The 16,131-nt window shown below is 45.2% G+C and overlaps 1 pseudogene; it reads right to left on the minus strand.

The window, feature by feature from the left end:
• On the minus strand, window positions 3,312-4,004 carry LOC104753494 (annotated as a pseudogene).

Raw genomic sequence — 16,131 nt, forward strand, 5'->3', positions numbered from 1 at the left:
ACCAATTGGTGAAAATTACCTACTCGATTACAATGATTTTATGACTAACCCAATAAAAGTTGAGAGATTAAAAAAAATATATAATAAAAATAAAAATTAGAAAATTAGAATAAGGATGATATATAGAAGTCTTAGATAATTAAGATATACAAAATTAAAATTTTATATACAATTCAAAACATGACATATGTCATAATCACGTTAAAGATCAACGACCTATTTACTCTTCGGATATATCCAATTGTACTTTAAAAACTTAAAGCTAGACCTCGTCTCAAATATTCTCGAATCATAAATTCTCAACTTAATTTTACCTGAATAAAAAATTCTCATTTATTTCTCTATATATCTGGTTTAAACGGTTTTGTGAACCCAATTCAATAGAAAACCACATAAATCCGGTTTGAAACCAATTTTAAAATGGTTTACCGTTCCAACTTCCAAAATTTGAAACCGCTTCTCAATTACTCGATCAAGCAGCTCTTGTTTCAATACCTGAATCATCAATATTATTCAGAAAATCCGGTTTGAAACAAATTTTAAAATGGTATACTGTTCCAACTTCCCAAATTTGAAACCACTTCTCAATTACTCGATCAAGCAGCTCTTGTTTCAATACCGAAATCATCAACATTATTCAGAAAAGAAAACTCTAAATTTTGACCAAAAACATCAACCACCGACTCATCTTCCAAACTTATAATGCTACTAACTATATAATCATTTTTGGAACCTCCATCAGTCTCTCCATGCTCGATTAAATTAGCGCGCTTATATACTTCGATTTCATTTGCATCTGGTAGCTTCCATTGAAAAACCCGCACGAATCAAAGATCCACGCAATAGATTGACAAAATTATATAAGAAAAACCAAATCAAATATCATAACTTTCGATAGAAACATGTAATGTTACGTAAATATAATGTTAGTTTCTTAATTAGCTGTCCTATTATGTTTCAAAAACAATAATTCTTTTGACATAACTTATGTTATTCTTTTTAAATTTGTTATTCACTATTTATTTATTAATAAGCTAATAATATACATGCTTAGTGAATTACTTTTTTTGTTTATATCATGTCAAAATATTATTGAGAAAACACGTATAATATAAGTAACATACAATGGAAAATATATTAGTTTTGTTAAATTTCTTTTTTGATTTAGAATTTTTTTTTAAGATATAAACATGTAAATTGTATTTAGATATGATGTTATTTTCTTAATTATCTGCATTTCTCATCCTTTCAGTGATCTTGACACGTGTCATGATCATGCTAATGACTAATTTGAAAACCCTATTTTCTATAGTAAGATTTTTAGTATAATAAAAAAATTAGCAAACTTCAATTCAAGCTTTTTTCCCAAGACTGCCAATCGGGTTTTTCATGATTTTCATTTTCTTCGTTTTCTTCGCATGTGCCTTCACAAATCTAGTTGCAACACTCAATGTCCAAAATTGGCTAACCATAGAAACATAAAGTTTATTTATTATTTTTTTGTGTGCAAAAAATGACATAAAATTTAATGTGTTAGGTTATATAGTATAACTATACGACCAAATATGGATGGCATATAATATATTTATTTTACCATATATATAGTGGTTGAGAATATTTTGTAACAGTAAAACTTTGATATGGATGACACATAGTATATTTATCTTATTTGTTTTTTTTTTAATATAATAAGATTACAATTATCTTACGCTTTCTTTTATCAAGCTTCAAAACTGTGATTTCTTATCGTTAAAATTGACACGTGTCACGATTTGATGAGTTACTAAATTTGAAATTTAATCGTTAAAATTGACACGTGTCACGATCTGGTGAGTTACTATCTTTGAGAACCAAGGTTTATATAATAAGATAGGGGTGGGCAAAACAACAGTAATCCAAAAAACCAAACTGAAATAAATGGTTTGGTTTGGTTATGGTTTAATCTAAAAATTTATTTGATTGTTATATTTATTAACCAAATGATTTTGGTCTGATTCGGTTAAAAACAGTATTGTTTTTTTGTTTTGATGAATATTTGGAATATCTATATACACTATATGCATTTATACATTTCTACTGTATGTAATTTATAAAGTTGAATGATGTCAATATCTTAACGTGAAAAACAAGACGTACAAGGTATCACATAGCCTTAAAATTAGAGGCCTAGGCCCAAACTGCAGCAGATGGCTCACATTTCCTCCCATGCGTGAGAGCTAGTTGAGACATATTTTCTCAACATTCCTTTACACATACCCTTTCATGTTAAACCTATGCATCAACCACCTTACTAAATCAACAATAGTATAAGACTTCTAGGTACTACTAGGTTATGACTAGCCACATAAAATATAATAAGAAAAAGAGGCAATTTCATGGGAGGAAGATCCCCTCGAGCCACACTGCCAATAGACAACAAAGATGATACATGATATTAGTTACCCATAAGTCTTTAAATTCAATGATGAAATGTGGAGACTGGAGATCATAGGAGAAGCATCGACATCACTGGAAGAAGGTAAAATGTGATCATTAATGGGCCTTAACACGATTGTGATCATTACTGGGCCTTAACAAGATGTAAATGAAAACAAAAAGGACGAATAATAACCGTTAAAGAACCCCATTTCATATTAAATAAGTTTTTTGCACAAAAGTATATAGGAATTTCTAATCTTTAGCCAATGGACAATATAAATGGATTGCTTGTTGTCCAAATCCCAAAAGAAAATAAAAGAAGACCCATATGCATGCTGAACAAAAGAAGCCAACATGCACACCAAAATAATATGATAAGCCTAGCCACCTTCACCAAGGCCCAACGACTCAATGTATCATGTATGGAAATTAATGCCTACGTAATTTAAGTTAAGTTATCTTAATTTAACTTACATGTGACAGGAGCATGAGTAGAAATGTAGATTGGAACAGTGTTAGGATAAGTTGTGGACATTCTTATTTTTTTCTTTTTTTTTGTTTAATTCCTTTTTGTACTTTATCTATATAATCAACTAGGGAAACTGTATAGTTTACATAAAGCTTATCACAATCGAACATAAATAAGAAAAAAAGTTTGGGTAAGAAGATGATATGAAATGAGTTGATTAAAATTATAAATCACTCTCTTACTTACTTAATTCATCATCATTTACAAAACCCTCACTAGAAATACAAAAAAAAAAAAAAACTATTCAAATCTATACTAGACCAAATGGTGTTCACTTATACAGACCAAAACTTATATATGTCGAAATACTTTTAAGAAGAAAAAAAGAACACATATCTCTTTCTCTACTCAATTATAAGTCGATCTTCAACATTATTCCTATCAAAGCACTGTTTCTATCTGAACACCTAAATCTCTCAACTTTAGATAAAACTCTCCCGCGGCTCTAAGCAGCTTGATCGCCTGCCCTGGATTCGGGAACCTCTACCACTTTCCTAACCGAAACACACCGGAGCGGATCAGCGTTTTTCATTGCCTCCTTCATCTCCTTCTTCAAAACCTCCATTGCCTCCTCCATTTCTGACTGCTCTCTTTCGCCAAGTCTCAACGCTCCGATGCGCTTAAATGGAACCATCAGAAGTGGATCCCCCACACTCTGTTGTAGATGTGAACCTTCCCATCAAAGCTCTCTCCCTCCGTTTAGTCTCTAACCGTATGCTCTCAAGTTGGTCTTTCTGGTGACTTGTAAGGTCGTTAACATAAGTGGCTATGAGTTTAAAAACCATACCTGGCTTGAAACCCCCGATCCAAAGGATGAGTTTCACGCAAGAGCTGAGCCAAGGTGGGGAGAAGAAATCGTATATGTCATCTCCCGCGACGGACACGGCAGCTGATTTCTCTTGGTAATATTGGAGACTGTGAGAGAGAAACTGGGTGACAAGAGATTCTTTTTCTACCGGATTTACCCTGGTGGTTTCATCATCAAAGTGTGCCTGTGACGGAGAAGCCAGTCATTGAAGAAGCTCGTAAAGGTTTCAGAACTGTTGATGATTGGCATGACTTATTTATATAGTTTGAGTTCTGTGAATGAGACATGCATGTGTCTCTGTGTTAATTTCGTATGACTCTATTTATATATAAGACAAAGACAGCACATAATGGTAACCTGGTCAAAACAGTGGGTGGACGGTGTTGATGTGTTAAATCGACAATATAAATAGTATGGATATTCTTAGGGATAAATGGGAACATGTCATTTTATTAATGTATAATTGAAGTGAGGGTTTACAGAAAATAATAATTAAGGAGCTAAGCGTAGTTAATACAAAAGCAATTACTCTCCTCTCTCTAATTGCCCAAAAAGTGGATCCCCTGATGTGACAATGACATCAGGTATTTATAGTGGCCATTGACCTAGAGTTCCTTCAGTCTCTTCTGAAAATGACGATTTTGCCCCTGCGGCCAGATGGACCAGATCCAAGATTTTAGGCCCAATACTTCTTAAGATCTTCTGTTTGGGCTTCTGTAAATGTTGGGGGCAGAACCCATATCCAACAATGGTCCCCCCTAGTCCGATTAGCGATTGCTAGTCGGGTACAATTCTGCATCTCAGGTTCGTCTTGCAGAAAGAACAGAAAATTTTAAGAGCTTGAAGGCCTTCTAGAAAGTCCTGGTCGAATAGTGCGTTCCGAACGTTTTTCGAGGCATCCGAAAGATTCCGGGATGAATAGAGCATTGTGCACGTTTTTCGAGACATCCGGGAAGTTCCAGTATGAATGGAGTATTGTGCACGTTTTTCGAGACATCCGGGAAATTCCGGGATGAATAGTGCATTGTGCACGTTTTTCGAGACATTCAGAAGATTCCGGCATGAATAGTGCATTGCACACATTTTTCGAGGCATCCAGAAGATTTCGGGATGAATAGTGCATTGCGCACATTTTTCGAGACATCCGGGGAGTTCCGGGATGAATAGTGCATTGCGCATGTCTCTCTGGTCTCTCGGGTTTTAATCAAGAATTTTGCGTGTTCTGCATGTTTCCCGAGGCGCGGGAAGTTGTGATAGTTCCAAAACTAGGGTTTTCCTTTTTACCTCGGTCAACGCGCTGGTCCCCACCATATATATATGTCTCCTTGACCTAGTTTCATTTCTAACTCCTTCTTTCTCCAAAAGGTAAATTTCTTTTCTCCTTCTCCCTTTCTTCTTCCTTCTTCTCCCTTTTCTTCTTCCTTTGCATATTTTTTTTTTGATCTTGGTTTGAGAGAACCCATGGTCTCGCCGCTGAGACTATCTCGTCATAGGGCCGCCGCCGCTGGATCCGGCCGGTTTATTCCGCCGGTGTCGTCTTCTTGCGGACGGATCTGGACCGGATCTGGTCATATGGCCGCCACCGCTAGACCCGCGCGTGCTCATCCCTTCCGCCGCCATGGAGCCGATCGAAGGTGGCCGCAAGAAGATGACCATGGTCTCGCCGCAGAGACTGTCTCGACATATGGCCGGCGCCGCTGGACCCACGCGTGCTCAGCCCTTCTGCCGCCATGGAGCCGACCGAAGCCGTGAGTTGCTCCGCCTACACCGCCGTCGTGTTCCTTGCTATGGCACCATCGTCTCGACTCGTCTCCTCGCAATGTCTCTTTCCTCCTTGTACTGAAGGGTTTGGCGCCACCGTACCCAGGACGCGTAAACCGCAATATTCTGCCGAGTCGTGGCTACTGGCGCGCCATGTGCTAAGATCTGCCGTAGAGGTGCGTGTGACGCTGGATCGTGTGGGTTGAGGCCTTGAGACGCGCGGAGGTTGATGGTGCGCTGATCTTGAGACGGTGGTGCACGGAGGTTAACGAGATGGCGTAGCTGGGAGGTTGGCAAGATGGTTGTCTTGGTGATAGACGGCTAGATGGCAAGGTTGCGAGCCGCGAGATGGTGAGGTTGGCGAGATGGTTGTCTTAGTGGCAGGATGGCGAGCTGCGAGATGGCGAGGTTGCGAGATACGAGATGGTGAGGTTGGTGAGATGGTTGTCTTGGTGGCGGGATGGCGAGATTGGCGAGCTGCGAGATGGCGAGGTTGCGAGATACGAGATGGTGAGGTTGGTGAGATGGTTGTCTTGGTGGCGGGATGGCGAGATTGGCGAGCTGCGAGATGGCGAGGTTGCGAGATACGAGATGGTGAGGTTGGTGAGATGGTTGTCTTGGTGGCGGGATGGCGAGATTGGCGAGCTGCGAGATGGCGAGGTTGCGAGATACGAGATGGTGAGGTTGGTGAGATGGTTGTCTTGGTGGCGGGATGGCGAGATTGGCGAGCTGCGAGATGGCGAGGTTGCGAGATACGAGATGGTGAGGTTGGTGAGATGGTTGTCTTGGTGGCGGGATGGCGAGATTGGCGAGCTGCGAGATGGCGAGGTTGCGAGATACGAGATGGTGAGGTTGGTGAGATGGTTGTCTTGGTGGCGGGATGGCGAGATTGGCGAGCTGCGAGATGGCGAGGTTGCGAGATACGAGATGGTGAGGTTGGTGAGATGGTTGTCTTGGTGGCGGGATGGCGAGATTGGCGAGCTGCGAGATGGCGAGGTTGCGAGATACGAGATGGTGAGGTTGGTGAGATGGTTGTCTTGGTGGCGGGATGGCGAGATTGGCGACCTGCGAGATGGCGAGGTTGTTAGATGGCGAGGTTGAGGTTTTCCGTGGCGAAGCAGCGAGATCGAGATCTTTGGTGGCGAGATCGAAACTCTAGTGGTGCGTTCGAGATCTTGGGGAGTTCAAGGATCGTGGCGAGGTCGCAAATACATGACGTATGTGCGGGATGGAGTGGCGAGCTCGTGATCATGGCGAGATCAGACTAGCGGGATTGAGATTGGCGAGATTAGAATGGCGAGATCGAGACCGGCGAGCTCGCGTGTGGTGAAGTGTTGAGATCAAAATTCACGTACGAGATTATGACATGAATTGTGGTTGTGGCGAGATCGCGGTTTAGCGAGACTTGGCGAGATCGCGGTTTGGCGAGACTTGGCGAGATCACGGTTTGGGGAGACTTGGGGAGATCGATCGTGTCTCCGAGACTTGGCGAGGCCAAGTTGCAAGAATAGAGCAATATTCGGGATGGCAGTGGCGCTTACAATTCTGGTGTGATTGATCAGTCTTGAGTAATATGATGTTTCTGACGTGATCTGTTGCTCCAATACTGACCGGTTGCTTGGATGGTTTTGCAAGGTCTCGCGCAATGGCTTTAGGAGATGATATCTATGGTGACGTTCCGGAGGAATTTGGAGATGACCAGTATCGTGCGCTAGAGAGAGACCTTGATGAACCCGAGACGAGTTATCCTTCTTGGTGGGAACCGTCGGAGGGAAGAGGTGTCGTAACAGATCTGGCGGATTTGACGGAAGAAGATGTTCGGGAGCTCGACGTCATGTTTCCTATAGACGCTCAGGACCTTAGTTTGATCCCACATCCTTCAAGTCAACGGCGAAGGAAGGTGTTAGCGTACGAAGAACGTACCGGCTCGGATTGTGTTCCTAGGTCTCTGGTCACTGGTTTCGTCGTTGGTAGCGGAGTTCCGAGAACGGTGGAGCCGAGACGTTGCAAGGATCATACGGGAGGCAGAGAACTTGTCTTCCGTGACGATGGAAGGACTCTGAGCACCGACGTTTCCCTAGCCCGCATTTACGATCTCTATGGGACTCTGAGCACCGACAACCTGTAGCTTGTGCTGCCCAGTGCCAACGAACGTCCATGGGACTGCCCAGAAGGTCACCTATGCGTTTACGAAGACTTCTTTATCGAATGAGGCCTGTAGTTCCCGATTCCAGAATTCTTGACGAGTTACTCCGCGCGTCGGAAATTGCATTCTCGCAGCTGTCAATCTCCACAATCTGTAATGCGGTGGGACTCACAATAACCGGTGCCAGGATGGGAATCTCGATCAATTGCGACCTCTTTGAGCTCGTTACGAGACCTATGCTCGACCATACGGGACTATACAGTGCTCGCTGTATGCCAGGCCTTACGATCTCGCGCGACCAGAAGAGTAACATTCATGGTTGGCGGAGGCGGTTTTTCTTCGTGGAAATAAACAAGATTTCGGTTGAAGATCCGGACACGACTTGTCCTTCTGCTTTGAATTTGATTCCCGATAGTCGTTACTGGGTTGGGTTCGTGTTTTTCTGGTTTTCTAAATATCTTTGCTGATTGTATTTTTTTTGTACTCGCAGATAACCTTCCACCTTCTGCTGCGTGTGACTTCGAGACCGTTGACAAAGCTTCCATTTTTCTTCACAGTGGGACTTTGAAGTGGCCTTGTGTCCTTTCACACTTCAAGTCTTGTAAGTTTTCAATTCTGCTTGTCTGCATCCCGATGCTCATATGTTCACGTAACTTATTTTTATGTTTGTCCTGCAGGTTCGCGGACTGGATTGCAAATGGGAGATTGCCCGATGCCGTGCTATGCTGACTTGTTCGATGCCGAGGATGCACCTGTTATAGCAGCCGAGGCTGTTATTCCAACTGTCAAGGTTTACACGGAGTGCGTTGTCGTTGAGCATCAGGATGGCGAGGTGCCCGCTCCCGAGGGTGAGCTTGGTCGTAGGACTCATTCCGCCGAGGTTGCTGCAACTCGTGCTCTGAAGAAGCCTTCTTCCGTGCCCCGTGGTGGTGATCATTCTCGGAAGAGGTCGTCTCGCTCGAGTCCTCGAAGTGATGTTGGAGGAAGTTCTAGGCGTCTTCATTACGCGGTGGGAGGTCGCGTGAGGATCGATCACTCGTTTTCTTTCCGCTACGATGTGAGAGATCAAGCATTCTCTGGCGATTCACGAGCTTGTGCAGATCTTGCCAGCAAGATTCATGGTGACTTCGTTCCGCTTCCTGCTCCTGGTGATTTGGCTTGTCCGACCACGTACGAGGAGGCCGTTCGTCAGCAGTTTCAGGTTAGAATCTGATCCTTCAGTTCTCTTAAATGTGCTTCTTGCTTAGCCATAATCTAACTATTTTCCTTGATCTCTTAGGCGATAAGCTGGACGAACCGCCTAGTTGGCGACTATGAGGACAAGGTGCACACGGCTAAAAAGGAGACTTTGCTTGTCCGAGAAGCGTTGGTTGAGGCCGAGAACTCGTGCAAGGATGGTGAGGCGCTTGTTAAGGAGCTGACGGCTTCACTTAAGGAGTCTCAGCGGAAGCTCAATTCCGAGACAGCGCATCTCAGGAAGGCGCGAGATGATCGCGGGGACGAAGAGCGTGCGAAGGCCGCTGTTGTGATCGGGGGCGCATCGGGAGCGTATGAGGACGCACTTGATTGCAACGCGTGAGAGACAGCCTGATTTGCTTGTTCTCAGCCAAGTGACCGGGACCAGGCAATGTCTTCAGAAGTTGATTGGCAGGGGAACCACGATTCCCGAGTTTAGGATGGAGCGTCTCGCAGCTAGCCAGGCAGAGTTCGAAGCGAAGGTTAACAGGGTTGTGGGTCGCCGCTTCCTGACGCTGATCTAGAGCCATTTCCGGAGGCTACCGACGAAGGCGCTGGTGATGCTGCTAACGAGTGATAAGTCCTCGTATTGTTGCTTGTTGTTCTTGCTTTTGGATTTTCTTTGTCATTGCGAACTCGATTGCTGATTGCTTTTGTACTTTTCCTTTGGATGTCTGCAAACTTGGTTGCTTTTGATTTATGAACTTGATTATTGTCGATTTTTGTTTCTTTGATTATAATGAAGCTACTTTTCCCGCACAAAAATTGATTATTGCGTAGAATAGAGATGCGACGTTTTCGTTGTTTACAGGGCATATTTTGCAGTGCAGGACGTCTCCTGGCTTACCCTGGATATGTTGTTCCCCGAAACGTCTTAAGTAGACAAGAGAGACTTGTCTTACCATTTTGGTGCGGTACGCGTGACCGGCTTACCCTGTGGGTGCTGCGGGAATTGCGGGTATGCGAGTCGGGGTCTCGGCTTACTCACTCTGGTTCCCGCTAGCTTTGCGAGTGTGGGCTCGGCTTAAAATTTCCTACCGAAGTAAGGACGTGGATTTTTTAACCACTCCACCCATGCGGAGCGCGTTTTATAGGTGTCCGCCTGGCTAGGACGTCATTGCGAAACTTTTTCTTTTTTTATTAAAGTTATAGTTGCACCTCGTGAAAGGCTGCCTACGTACCCTCGAAAGGGATCATACCATTCGTAGTTCAAATTACAAGTGAATGCTCGATGACGAGCTCTTTTTTTTTGCGGTTGATTGACTAGTGATAGTAGCGCTTGAGGTTGGCGGAGTTCCAAGATCGCGGGACTGGCGTGCCGTTCATCTCGATTAGTTGGTGAACGCCGGGCTTGACAATCTTGGAAACTAAGTATGGACCCTCCCAATGCGCGCCGAGTTTTCCAGCGTTCTTCTCTTTTGTATTCTCGTAGACTTTGCGGAGGACGAGGTCGCCCTCGGCGAAGTAGCGAGATTTGACTTTCTTGTTGTAGAATTTTGCGGCAGCTTGCTGGTAGTTCTGGATGCGTAGTAAAGCTTGGTCGCGCTCTTCTTCAACGAACATGAGTCTGTCACATAACATTTCGTTGTTCAAGTCAAGATTATGAACGAGCATGGAATGTCGGAGCGTGGGGATTCCAACTTCGGCCGGTGCGAGTGCCTCCATGCCGTAGGCGAGAGAGAATGGTGTTCGACCGGTAGATGTGCGTGGAGAAGTTTGGTGAGACCACATGACGCCATCGAGTTCGTCGGCCCAAAGACCTTTCTTGGCGTCAAGGCGTTTCTTAATTCCGGCAAGTATGGTCTTGTTAGTTGCTTCTACTTGTCCATTGCCCTGCGGGTATCTCGGAGTCGAGTTGCTCAGGCATATCCGCCAGCTGGCTCAGAATTCTTCAAATTGAAGCGAGATGAATTGGGGGCCGTTGTCGCAAACGATCTCGTATGGGAGTCCATACCGGCATATGATATTTTTCCAAACAAAATTCTGGAATTCATTGGCTTCAAGAAGAATTGGTATGTCTGTTGAGGGTGCAGCTTCAAGAAGCTTGGCCGGAGCAGGTGGTAGCAAGTTGACGTCGATACTCGGTTGATCAATGCTTTCTACGGGAATTACTCTTTGGAGATCATAATCCGATGTGGAAGCAAGCGTTGCAATTGCATCAGCCGGAGCATTGTCGCTTCGTGGAATCTTGACGAGCTCAAAGAACTTGAATTTATGAGAAAAGTTGCGAACAACTTTGAGGTAGGCATCCATGCGCGCATGCCTTGTTTCATAATCTCCGCTGAACTGATGCGTTACTAGCTGAGAGTCACAATATGCTTGAATCTTCTTGACGTCGATTCCGTGTGCGAGACGCAATCCAGCGATTAGTGCTTCATACTCATCGTCATTGTTAGAAGCAGAGAAGGCAAGACAGAACAACTGCTCCAAGATNGGGGGCGCATCGGGAGCGTATGAGGACGCACTTGATTGCAACGCGTGAGAGACAGCCTGATTTGCTTGTTCTCAGCCAAGTGACCGGGACCAGGCAATGTCTTCAGAAGTTGATTGGCAGGGGAACCACGATTCCCGAGTTTAGGATGGAGCGTCTCGCAGCTAGCCAGGCAGAGTTCGAAGCGAAGGTTAACAGGGTTGTGGGTCGCCGCTTCCTGACGCTGATCTAGAGCCATTTCCGGAGGCTACCGACGAAGGCGCTGGTGATGCTGCTAACGAGTGATAAGTCCTCGTATTGTTGCTTGTTGTTCTTGCTTTTGGATTTTCTTTGTCATTGCGAACTCGATTGCTGATTGCTTTTGTACTTTTCCTTTGGATGTCTGCAAACTTGGTTGCTTTTGATTTATGAACTTGATTATTGTCGATTTTTGTTTCTTTGATTATAATGAAGCTACTTTTCCCGCACAAAAATTGATTATTGCGTAGAATAGAGATGCGACGTTTTCGTTGTTTACAGGGCATATTTTGCAGTGCAGGACGTCTCCTGGCTTACCCTGGATATGTTGTTCCCCGAAACGTCTTAAGTAGACAAGAGAGACTTGTCTTACCATTTTGGTGCGGTACGCGTGACCGGCTTACCCTGTGGGTGCTGCGGGAATTGCGGGTATGCGAGTCGGGGTCTCGGCTTACTCACTCTGGTTCCCGCTAGCTTTGCGAGTGTGGGCTCGGCTTAAAATTTCCTACCGAAGTAAGGACGTGGATTTTTTAACCACTCCACCCATGCGGAGCGCGTTTTATAGGTGTCCGCCTGGCTAGGACGTCATTGCGAAACTTTTTCTTTTTTTATTAAAGTTATAGTTGCACCTCGTGAAAGGCTGCCTACGTACCCTCGAAAGGGATCATACCATTCGTAGTTCAAATTACAAGTGAATGCTCGATGACGAGCTCTTTTTTTTTGCGGTTGATTGACTAGTGATAGTAGCGCTTGAGGTTGGCGGAGTTCCAAGATCGCGGGACTGGCGTGCCGTTCATCTCGATTAGTTGGTGAACGCCGGGCTTGACAATCTTGGAAACTAAGTATGGACCCTCCCAATGCGCGCCGAGTTTTCCAGCGTTCTTCTCTTTTGTATTCTCGTAGACTTTGCGGAGGACGAGGTCGCCCTCGGCGAAGTAGCGAGATTTGACTTTCTTGTTGTAGAATTTTGCGGCAGCTTGCTGGTAGTTCTGGATGCGTAGTAAAGCTTGGTCGCGCTCTTCTTCAACGAACATGAGTCTGTCACATAACATTTCGTTGTTCAAGTCAAGATTATGAACGAGCATGGAATGTCGGAGCGTGGGGATTCCAACTTCGGCCGGTGCGAGTGCCTCCATGCCGTAGGCGAGAGAGAATGGTGTTCGACCGGTAGATGTGCGTGGAGAAGTTTGGTGAGACCACATGACGCCATCGAGTTCGTCGGCCCAAAGACCTTTCTTGGCGTCAAGGCGTTTCTTAATTCCGGCAAGTATGGTCTTGTTAGTTGCTTCTACTTGTCCATTGCCCTGCGGGTATCTCGGAGTCGAGTTGCTCAGGCATATCCGCCAGCTGGCTCAGAATTCTTCAAATTGAAGCGAGATGAATTGGGGGCCGTTGTCGCAAACGATCTCGTATGGGAGTCCATACCGGCATATGATATTTTTCCAAACAAAATTCTGGAATTCATTGGCTTCAAGAAGAATTGGTATGTCTGTTGAGGGTGCAGCTTCAAGAAGCTTGGCCGGAGCAGGTGGTAGCAAGTTGACGTCGATACTCGGTTGATCAATGCTTTCTACGGGAATTACTCTTTGGAGATCATAATCCGATGTGGAAGCAAGCGTTGCAATTGCATCAGCCGGAGCATTGTCGCTTCGTGGAATCTTGACGAGCTCAAAGAACTTGAATTTATGAGAAAAGTTGCGAACAACTTTGAGGTAGGCATCCATGCGCGCATGCCTTGTTTCATAATCTCCGCTGAACTGATGCGTTACTAGCTGAGAGTCACAATATGCTTGAATCTTCTTGACGTCGATTCCGTGTGCGAGACGCAATCCAGCGATTAGTGCTTCATACTCATCGTCATTGTTAGAAGCAGAGAAGGCAAGACAGAACAACTGCTCCAAGATTTCACCTGTTGGCGAGGTTAGGCGTACGCCTGCTCCTGAGCCCATCTTTGACTAAGCGCCATCTACATGAAGTGACCATATCTTGGGTGGAGGAGTATTGTTTTCGAGTTCATGAGAGAGTTCAACGAGAAAATCTGCGAGAACTTGTGATTTAGCGCAGGTGCGGTTCTTGTACTCTATGTCGTATTCGCTCAATTCTACGGCCCATTTTGCTAGGCGTCCTGATTGGCTTGGGCTATGAAGAATTGTCCGTAGAGGCTGATTTGTCAAGACTTCGACAATGTGAGATTGGAAATAGGGGCGGAGCTTTCGAGCCGAGATTACAACTGCGTATGCAAGCTTCTCGAGAGTCGGATATCGGAGTTTGGCGCCATCGAGGTTCTTGCTGGATGCTGCTCACCACGATCTTCTCTAACAAACACGTCACTTACAGCCGAACAAGAGATGGCGATGTAGAGATACAGATTTTCTCCTTGTTCTGGTTTGGCGAGTACAGGTGGAGAAGGGAGATAGTCTTTTAATTCCTTGAATGCCGATTCACATTTTTCATTCCACTCAAAACGTTTGTTTCTGCGAAGGAGCTGATAGAATGGTATGCACTTGTCTGTTGAGCGGGAGATGAAGCGATTTAACACGGCGATTCGTCCAGTAAGATGTTTACCTCACGGGTGTTCCTCGGGGAAAGAAGATTGACAATTGCCGAAATCTGTTTTGGATTAGCTTCTATACCGCGTTTTGTGACGAGCTTCATGTTGTACTTGTTAAGTATCTCAAAAGACTGCTTCAGGTGTGTGACGTGGTCTGCGGCTTGAGCTGACTTGACGAGCATATCGTCGATGTAGAATTCCATGGTTCGACCAAGTTGACTTGCAAACATCCGGTTTACCAAGCGCTGGTATGTTGCTCCCGCGTTCTTCAGTCCAAATGGCATGACCCTATAGCATAAAGTACCTTGTTTAGTAATAAACACAGTCTTCTCACGGTCATCCTTGTGCATCATTATCTGGTTGTAGCCTGAGAACGCATCCATGAAAGATAACAGTTCGTTCCTAGCTGTGGCTTCGACGAGCTGATCAACGCGCGGAAGAGGAAAACTGTCTTTCAGACAAGCCTTGTTAAGGTCGGTGAAGTCGACGCACACTCTCCACGTACCGTTCTTCTTCTTAACCACCACCGGATTACTCAGCCAGTCTGGATAGCGACCTTCAGCGATTGATCCCGCGTCAAGTAGCTTTCGCAGCTCATCGTTGACCGCAGTTGTTCGCTCCGCACCGAGCTTTCAATGCTTTTGCTTAACTGGTTTGTAAGTTGGATCGACATTGAGTTCGTGGCTGGTAACGCTGGGATCGATTCCTGTCATGTGGTCTATCGACCAGGCAAAGGTGGTTACGTTTTGACGCAGAAACCGAACGAGCTCATCCCTTAGAGCTATTGGTAGCTCGGCGCCTATTCCGACGCAACGCTTGGGATCGGACAAATCGATATTGACTTGAATTACGGATTCCCTTGGAGGTGGTGTGGGTGGCTCTCGCTGTGGTGCTTATTCGACAATTACGAAAGCCCTTGCATTCCGCGTCTTTTTCTCGATGATGAAGCAAGTTCGCGCCATCAGAGGATCCCCACGCAGAGTATAGATACCATATGCATTTGGAAACTTGACGCACTGGTGGTAAGTTGATGCGACGGCGTGCATCTTGTGAAGCCACGGTGTTCCCAGAATGACATTGTAGGCGATGGATTTGTCTACAATTGCAAAGTTGAAGCACTGCATTGTGCCGCCGACATAGATCGGAAGTGAAATGGTTCCAACAGTCATTATGGTGTCTCCGTCGAATCCCGTTAGAGGCTGCGTGTCACGTGTTGTGTTGCGTAGATCGATCTCCATCTGGATCAGCACATCCTTGAATATCACATTGACCGAACTGCCAATGTCAATAAGAATTCTCGTTACCGAACTTTCCCCAATTATCATTTCTACGACAAGCGGGTCGTTGTTTGGACTCACGTTGCGCGCGTCCTCTTCAGTAAATGTGATAGGATCAGAGGAGTTTTTGAACATGCTGCTATGGGAGGGCCAGCTTTGTTTTGCTTCTGATTCGCGGCAGTAAGCTTGGATTGACCGCACAGAGTCCCGACATGTTGACAAGCCACCCATGATCATTTTGATCCTTTGGCGAGGAGCTGGTGGTTCATCGTGTTCTTCTGCATCATGGTTTTGCTTTGGGGGAGGGGGCAAGCGAGCGATTTCCCATGCTCGGTCATTTTGTGCCCGTTCTCGGTCATTTTGTGCCGCTGCCTCCTCTTCTCGCTGTCTTTCGTGTTGTTGCTGGTCTGCTAAACAGTAAGGGTTATCCTTATGCGTGTTAACCTTTCTCCGTTCTCGCTCTACATCGATGTCACCTCTTTTGTACTTGTGAAGGAGGAGGTATTGAAGTGTTTTGCAATCCTCCGTGGAATGTCTGCCAAATTTGTGGAACTTGCAATAACCGCGTTTGCCCTTGTAGGTAGGACCGTCAGTCTCACGATCGTACTTGTTCCAACGCTTGACTTTCTGTTGCTCATTTCTATCGATAGCAAACATCGTCACCTTCCTTCCTTTCTCGCTCTTGGCGTAGTCTCTGTTGTAGTGCTGGCGAGGCTCATAGTACTCTGCCACAGCTT

This window comes from Camelina sativa, chromosome 16, assembly GCF_000633955.1.
Source record: "Camelina sativa cultivar DH55 chromosome 16, Cs, whole genome shotgun sequence".
NCBI lineage: Eukaryota > Viridiplantae > Streptophyta > Magnoliopsida > Brassicales > Brassicaceae > Camelina > Camelina sativa.